The sequence below is a fragment of the Strongylocentrotus purpuratus genome, unplaced genomic scaffold (assembly GCF_000002235.5).
Source record: "Strongylocentrotus purpuratus isolate Spur 01 unplaced genomic scaffold, Spur_5.0 spur5_scaffold_19, whole genome shotgun sequence".
Lineage (NCBI taxonomy): Eukaryota > Metazoa > Echinodermata > Echinoidea > Camarodonta > Strongylocentrotidae > Strongylocentrotus > Strongylocentrotus purpuratus.
This window is the reverse complement of record NW_022145604.1, coordinates 24,167,701-24,176,013: the sequence shown is the minus strand read 5'-3', so window position 1 is coordinate 24,176,013 and position 8,313 is coordinate 24,167,701. Positions and strand designations below refer to the sequence as shown.

At 37.7% G+C, this 8,313-nt stretch overlaps 1 long non-coding RNA gene across 1 annotated transcript; it reads left to right on the top strand.

Moving 5' to 3' along the window:
* The first annotated feature begins 1,669 nt into the window (after positions 1 to 1,669).
* Positions 1,670 to 8,067, top strand: LOC115926137. The gene is made up of 3 exons (XR_004064987.1): positions 1,670 to 2,036; positions 6,794 to 7,051; positions 7,364 to 8,067. It is a non-coding gene; the product is annotated as an uncharacterized LOC115926137 (long non-coding RNA).
* The last annotated feature ends 246 nt before the right edge of the window (positions 8,068 to 8,313 follow it).

The following is an 8,313-nucleotide window of genomic DNA, read 5'->3' as shown; positions in this document are numbered from 1 at the left end:
GTGAAGTAAGAGAAAGAACTCAAGAGAAGATGAAAACACAGGCACTGAAAAAGTGTGAGATGTCATGGGACATCGTCTGCTTGTGCAAATCATGTCCATACTGTGATCTCACACATCTCAGCAGCGTTCGGAGAGTTCTTCAGGTGCTATGCCGGGGCTGTATTTAAGCGTTTTGTAATTTATAATAATCATTACTTCGAATGTGTCCAAGCATTGAATTTTGATAACCTTGTCGAATCAAAGCTTCAACTTTGCAATAATGAAAATAAAGTTAGTTTTTAAAATTAATGAATATCTACTTTAATACTATTATGACGTGCAGTAACAAATTGAAATTTCAGAACTCGTGATAAATTCGTTTAACAGTTGATTCCACTTAATTGATTCTATTGTTCGGGTTATTTAGCAGAACGAGATAGAAATTGACATTCTCATGGCTAACGACTTTGCGTTCGTAGGTGTTCATCGTCTCTACAATGCTATTTGAACAATATTTGGTGACAAAAGAAAAAAACAGTTGATTCTACTTGGTTGATAGAAATTGACATTCTCATGGCTAACGACTTTGCGTTCGTAGGTGTTCATCGTCTCTACAATGCTATTTGAACAATATTTGGTGACAAAAGAAAAAAACAGTTGATTCTACTTGGTTGATAGAAATTGACATTCTCATGGCTAACGACTTTGCGTTCGTAGGTGTTCATCGTCTCTACAATGCTATTTGAACAATATTTGGTGACAAAAGAAAAAAACAGTTGATTCTACTTGGTTGATAGAAATTGACATTGTCATGGCTAACGACTGTGCGTTCGTAGGTGTTCATCGTCTCTACAATGCTATTTGAACAATATTTGGTGACAAAAGAAAAAAACAGTTGATTCTACTTGGTTGATAGAAATTGACATTGTCATGGCTAACGACTGTGCGTTCGCTGTTGTTCATCGTCTCTACAATGCTATTTGAACAATATTTGGTGACAAAAGACGGCATTTCTATGTGGCGTCAAAAGCCGTCAAATAACAAAAAACATGGCACATAAAAAGATCCTCAGTACTGGGTCTGATTTAAAGGAAACTTAATTTGAACCCGGCCCATATGTTTGATTATGATTTAAATTTGAGTGTATTCCTCAATCATTGAGAATATACTCACTAATATCGCTGAAATGAGTCTTCTTCTTTCCCTTTTTCTTCATTTACTTCTTCTTAGTAGTTGTAGTTGTAGTAGTAGTAATAGCAGCAGTATCATAATAATCATTGTTATATTTATAATTATAGTAAATATCGTAATTATAATCATTATTATAGTAAGTAAGTGTTATTGTTATTATTTTTATAGTTATTTGTATGCTTCTTCTTCTTATCATTATTATCTTATACACAATACGTCATGTGCCAAGAATTTATTGCTATGATACATCCAAGATGTCTACCAAAACTGTCAATTCGTTGCTGAAATATCATCAAGCCAAAAGAAGGAACATTACAATTTCTGTTTTAAATTAAAATAAATTATATAGGAGAAATAAATAGAGAATACAATCATGATTTTGGAACTAGGGGATTAACATGGACATAATGCAATCGTTTAGGGGAGCCTTCCAAAGTTGCGACTGTGCCCGGACGCGGCGGGGCGCGATGAATAGAACAGTCGCGTCCCAAGAGACGCATTGGCCCGAATTCACAAAGGAGGTTTAGATTTAACCCAGGCTAAATCGCGTCATAATACGTCATAACCCCGAGCTTTAAACCATGGGTCATTATTTTGGTATTCACAAAGGAAGTTTAGATTTAACCCAGGCTAAATCGCGTCATATTACGTCATAATTTTAGCCTGCTCAGAAGGGTGGTTTAAACAGCGGGCTAAATCTAACCCACGGTTTAACCCACGGTTTAACGCGTCATATGACGTCATACCAGCGAGCTTTGGCTTTTTAGCGCAGACGACCGTACAAATTTTGTTGACAAATTTGTGGTGAAACAAAGTAAAGAGACCTTCACAAAGTTGCTGTTTTTTCAACTTTGATAGCCTACATTGTAAGTATTTTTAGTTATTCACAACATATGTGTACCATATTCTCAGTTCTGCTACAATGGAAGCCCAATTGAACATGATTTATGTGCGTAAAAAGTGCACGAATAATAATCTTAATCGTAAGTTGCACAGCCTTTGCGAACATTGTCGCAGAACCTAACGCAGCTCGGACCCATGCGTGTGTATTTACTTACTTGGATACTTGGATACTTGGTTGATTAGCCCTCTTGTCCTATGGGAAGGGCTCTCAGTTTTCTCTTAAAGGTAGCCAATGTAGGTGCAGACACTATGTCCTTAGGTAAACTGTTCCAGGGTTGGACCACTCGATTCGAAAAAAAGTGGCCAGCTAGTTTTGTGCGAGTACGTCTTTGGTAAAGTTTCTTAGTATGACCTCTTAGATCTTTGTTTGGAGCAGAGAAAAACTTTTCTGAACTATTCCTATATATCATGGAGATATTTGTAAGTATCAATCAAATCTGTCTTCTGTCTCCTCTCCTGTAAGGACTCTATCTTAGTCTTGGTCTCGTTACTACAAAGACGTAAACACCTCGTCTGCACCTTCTCTAATGTCTCTATATCTTTCTTAGTGTAGGGATTCCAAGCTGTTGAAGAAAATTCCAACGCTGGTCTCACAATAGATTGGTAAAGTTTCACAATCTTGTCTTCATTTAGATTTGTAAAACAGCGACGAAACATAGCCATCTTGCGACGAGCAGAATTCACAACAGCTTGAACATGAGTTGATGGGGACAAATTATTTGACATAATAACTCCCAGATCTTTGTGATTTGAAACCTCTTGAAGAATCTTTCCGTTCATGGAATAACAGTACTGCAAAGCACCTCTAATTCTCAGTACCACACATTTATCAATATTGAAGTCTAACAGCCAGAGCTTGGACCATGCCACAAGTGCATTTAGATCCTCTTGGAGAATATCACAATCATGTTTTGTCCTGATCCATCTATACACTTTGGTGTCGTCAGCAAACATCTTGGCTGTAGAAGTCACCATTTCCGGAATGTCATTCACATAAAAAAGAAAAAGCAGGGGCCCGAGAATTGACCCTTGTGGTACTCCACTTGTTACGTCTTTCCAAGATGACACACCATTTCTGAGAACAACTCTCTGTCTGCGTCCTTCAAGAAAACTCTCTATCCAATCCAATACTTGGCCATGTATTCCAAGTTGCTTCAATTTATACAAAAGTCTTCGATGAGGAACTGAGTCGAAAGCTTTTTGGAAATCCAAATATATAATGTCTACTCCTTCCTTCTCATCAATAGCCTTCGTCCAGTCGTAAAGACACTCTAGAAGTTGAGTAGTGCATGAACATCCTTGTTGAAAACCATGTTGATGGCATGAAATTATATTATTGATCGATGCATGTTCGGTTAACTTGTCACAAATAATTTTCTCCAAGATCTTCACTATTTGACTTGTTAGAGAGACTGGTCTATAATTGTTCGGCACTAGTCGAGATCCTTTCTTGAAAAGAGGTGTAATGTTTGCATCCTTCCAATCTTGAGGGATTTGACCAGTCAGTAATGATTGCTTGAATAACATACTCAGAGGCTTGTCAAAATCAAGAACGTTCTTCAATATATTAACATGTATTTTATCGGGACCACAAGATTTATTCAGATGGAGTTTTTGCAGTTTTTCACGAACTGTATTCACAGAGAATTCGATGTCAAAGATAGGATGTATGTCTGAGGTTTTCGGAATCTGAACAGAAGGGAGCTGCTGATCCACTGCTTCAGTCTTCAATACACTTACGAAAAAGTCATTAAGAATTTCCGCCTTATTCTGATCGTCTGTTATTTTACTACCTTCATGCTCCAAAACCTCAACACTTGCTGAAGATCTTGAAAAATGTCTTGCATAATTGTAGAATTTCTTGGGTTCTGACTTAATCTGGTTTATCAAAAACGTCTCATAGTCCACTTTCGCTGCACGCACCACTTCATCTGTATGTGACTTTAGATTGTCGTATTGTTCCTGGTGTGCATGAAGATTTGTCTTTCTAGCTTTCACAGCTGCTGCCCTCTTTACTTTCTTGGCTCGTTTCACCGACTTGTAACTTATCCATGGTGGCTTGTGTCGTTGTCCGGATTTCACCAGCTTGGTGGGAATAAATTTATCTATCCATTCTTGGTACTTAAGTTTGAAAATCTCCCATCTTTCATCAATGTTACTTGAAGAGAAGACAGTTTCCCAGTCCGTAGCCTGAACCTCTGCTGCAAAGGATGCATAATCTCCCTTTGAGTATAAGTAGATTTTACGATCTTGTAATGTGATACGTGGCACAGGTATTCTCAACTCCAAAAGTACACTGTTATGGTCACTAGCACCTAGTTTATCTCCAATTTTGACGGAATGAACAATATCTGGATTTCCTGTGAGAGCCAAGTCGAGAATGTTGTTTCCTCTGGTAGGTTCTTTAACTAACTGAAACAGCATGTTGTCTTCAATACAAGTCAAGAATCGATTTGATAACGCTGTGTGGGCTTCATTTCTGTTCCAGTCAATGTCTCTGAAGTTAAAATCTCCAACAATAACAACATTATCTGTATCAATGTTGTTCAAGGCCTCACAAATGTTAACAAGATTTGGCTCCCCTCCTCGCTCAGGTCTATAAACTACTCCGACCAAGATCTGAATCTTAGGATTTGGCTGAACTAAGCACCACACCATCTCGGCTTTAGTTTCGATCCTCGTGTACAATGTGGGATGCAAATTTCTTCTGACTAAGAGCAATGTTCCTCCTCTGCCGATTTCTGTGTAGGTACCATCAACATAAAAATCAAAGTTTCTGTCTTGTCTAAAACAAATATAATCCTGTGGTGTAAATTCACTGCTACCAACTGAACTGTCAAGCCATGTCTCTGTAATGGCACATATATCAACATCGTTGTCAAATAAATAATCCTTCAATTCCTTCAATGTGTTGTGTTGTTTATGTAATCCTGCGAGACAAGGCAATTTCGCAATAACTGCGAATGTGCAAGCTAACAATACGAAATTAGTTATAACATCACACAATTGTATGATTCGGGAAGAAAAATATGTTAATCATGACATTTGAGACATTCCTGGCCTCGGGGGGGGGGGGGGTAGCGACAGTTCCATTTGTATTTTCTGCTCTGCTGATGCTGCTTCTCATCTGACTAGACTAACGGAGGAGAACGAAAAATGCCGAAATGAAAATGAAAAATCCTTCCACGCTGATGGATTTTACTAGTCTAACTGTTAGACTAGTCTAGGCCTACTATATACAGAGGCCTGGTCTAGACCTAGATCTAGACTAGTCTCTAGTACTACTAGGCCTACACTGACACTCAGTACTGACTGAATAAGACCTGAGCTTGTGCTCAAAGTCGGTGGCAGTGAGACACGCAAACACGACGTGGGCCTAGGCTAGATGATCTATCTAGGCCTAGATCTAGATCTATCTAGATCTAACGTTAGTCCTAGATCTATGTCTCAAGAAATTAGTCAAAGCACGCCAAACCATGGCATGAATTTATTAAAAGTATTTTGTAAATTATTGTAAAAGATGCAGATCTAAGTTAGATCTAGGTCTAGACTCTAGAATCTAGACTTCTATAGATCTAGATCTAGAAGTCTAGACCTAGACTCTAGATCGTAGATGATAGATCTAGATCTAGTCTAGACCTAGTCTAGACTAGGTCTAGACTAGGTCTAGACTAGTCTAGATCTATTCTAGATTTAGAAATTGAAATGGAATAGGTCTAGATCTAGGGCCTAAAATATTTTTCAAAATAGACCTAGAGTCTAGGGTCTAGACCTAGATCTAGTCAAGGTCTAGTCTAGATCTAGGTCTAGTCTAGTACTCTAGACTTTCTAGATCTAGAACTAGTAGGCCTACTAGTAGACCTAGGCCATAGGGTCTACCGGTATAGACCTCAGGCTCTAGATCTAGAATCTAGTCTAGATCTATGTGGTCTAGAATCTAACGTTCGTCTAGATCTAGACCTTTCTAAAACTACTTTTCATAAATTCATGCCAAGCCCGCGCCGATGGTTTGTTGTGTTGTGTCTTGAGAAGTTGAGTGTTTGTGTGTCTCACCGTCTCTGAGTTCGAGCACAAGTCTGAGCTGAATGAGAGGTACTTTGTCTTTACTTTAGGCCCATCTAGATCTAGATCTAGACTAGATTCTAGTAGGCCTACTGACTGTCGAATGTCTGTACACTCAACTCCTATAAATGTATACTAGTCTACATCATGATCATGTCTAGGCCTAACATCAATACATTGTTGTACTTGAATTTTGAAGCAAGTTTAACATCTGTGCAAGCAAATAGCCAATAAATCAATGTGTGTTCTTCCTAATCTACATGTAATCTTAGTCAAATTCAACCTTTCACATGGGACATCTAATGCTAATTTACATGTAACTTAGACCTACATGTATCTAATTCACATTTTATCAAGCATGAGTAGATTTTTAACAAAACATGACAGGAATTGGCCCCTACGTTCTTATAGAGGTTCAGTGACATCATCTTTCCTAATTGCCCAATAGTATGAATCAATAGCACTCATTTCTTTAATGCAATCAAAGTATCGTTAATATTTTTTTTAGAGTTTGCAAAAGCTATTCAAAATCAGATTGTCTACAATACAAAGAATGCAAAACATGTAATATCATAGGATTTATTTGATAAACAATGAATGGTATTTTTTCATTTCATGTTCTAATTTTAATTCACTTTTTTCTATTTTGTTGTGACAGAGACAGCATGGCTGAATATATTCACCATCTCCGCCAGCTTGATCGGAACAGAGAGTTGATAGGCAGACCTCAGAGAGGCCTTCGTGACCCATGAACCCTTTTGAAGTGTATGATGATGAATCATTTCGGACCAGGTACTGGTTTTCCAAAAAGACAGCGCTCTACCTCATCAACTTGGTGGATGAAGAGCTGAGGAGGACGACAGACAGAAACGACCCAATACCTAGGTAGTGACAGCACTTTGATTATATGCTGTTGGTGAGTAATTTACCTTATTTAGTGTTTAGTAAATTTCTATTTAATCTGGGCTGAGCGAAAAAGTAAAAGGGTAAAATTGCGGTTACCATGTTTTGCGGGAGGTTTTTTCATAAACCGGGAGATTCTACATCAAAGCGGGGGGAAGGGCGTGGTGGCGTGAGACTCCCTCTAAATGCAAGAGGGTTGACAGCCCTGATTTAATAAAAAATCTATTCTACAATTTTAAGGACTTTAAACATTTCTCAGTTTGAGAATTACTTGTAAGAAATTGTACTAGTTGATATTTCACTAAAAGGATTTTTTTTTTTACAGGGTCATTCCAAAAGATGCATGGTGATGAGGCACAACTTTCACAGTCTTCTGTATGCAGAGTCATCAAAGACGTGTCAGAAGCGTTTGCAAGAAGAAGGAAACAATTCATGAAGTTCCCAACATCAAGAGAAGAAGTAGAAGCAACACAGCAGCAGTTCTACCAATACTGCAGGTTGCCAGGTTTTCTAGGTGCAATTGTTAGGACTCATGTCTACATCAGGAGTCCTGGTGGAGATCAAGCCCTGTATTTTATTAATAGGAAGAACAGATACTCTATTAATGAAATGAAAATTTTTCCTTTTTTTGGAGATGCTCCCCATTTACTTTTAATCCAATTAATTAAATGACCGATATGGAATTGGTTCCCCCTTTAGTTTCTCTGAACGAAACGTACACCCATGCAGTACTGTGGTCTGAAACAATTAGACCGTATGATTTGAAATCTAATGGTTGATATAGTTCCTCCCAAAAACATTTTTGCAAAAGGTACCAACCATTTTGAAAGGGAAATCGTCATCATCTTCATCATCATCAACATCATCACTGATATCGTTATTTGACTGCTTCATTACCATCGCCACCGACAACATTGCTGTCATCATTATCATCACTGACATCATCATCGACTTCAACATTGTCTTCGTCAATAACCTTGAATACTTGTTTTGATTATCCATATTAAATCGTCAATATTTAAATATAAATTTCTCTTGTTTGATGGTGTGGTTTTTATCGTGAAATCATTAAGTTAGGAGGTAAACGTTTTACAAGTGAATGACCTACTTTGTTTATCTTGTTTAAGTATTAATATACCATTTGCTGTTATCTATTACTTATAATTACCCAGTACACACCATGAATTAAAAATGGATTCGTTATGTTTCGCTAAATCCAAACACCCACAGAGAGAGAGAGCAAAACATAAAGAGAGAGATGAAGAAAGAAGGAGA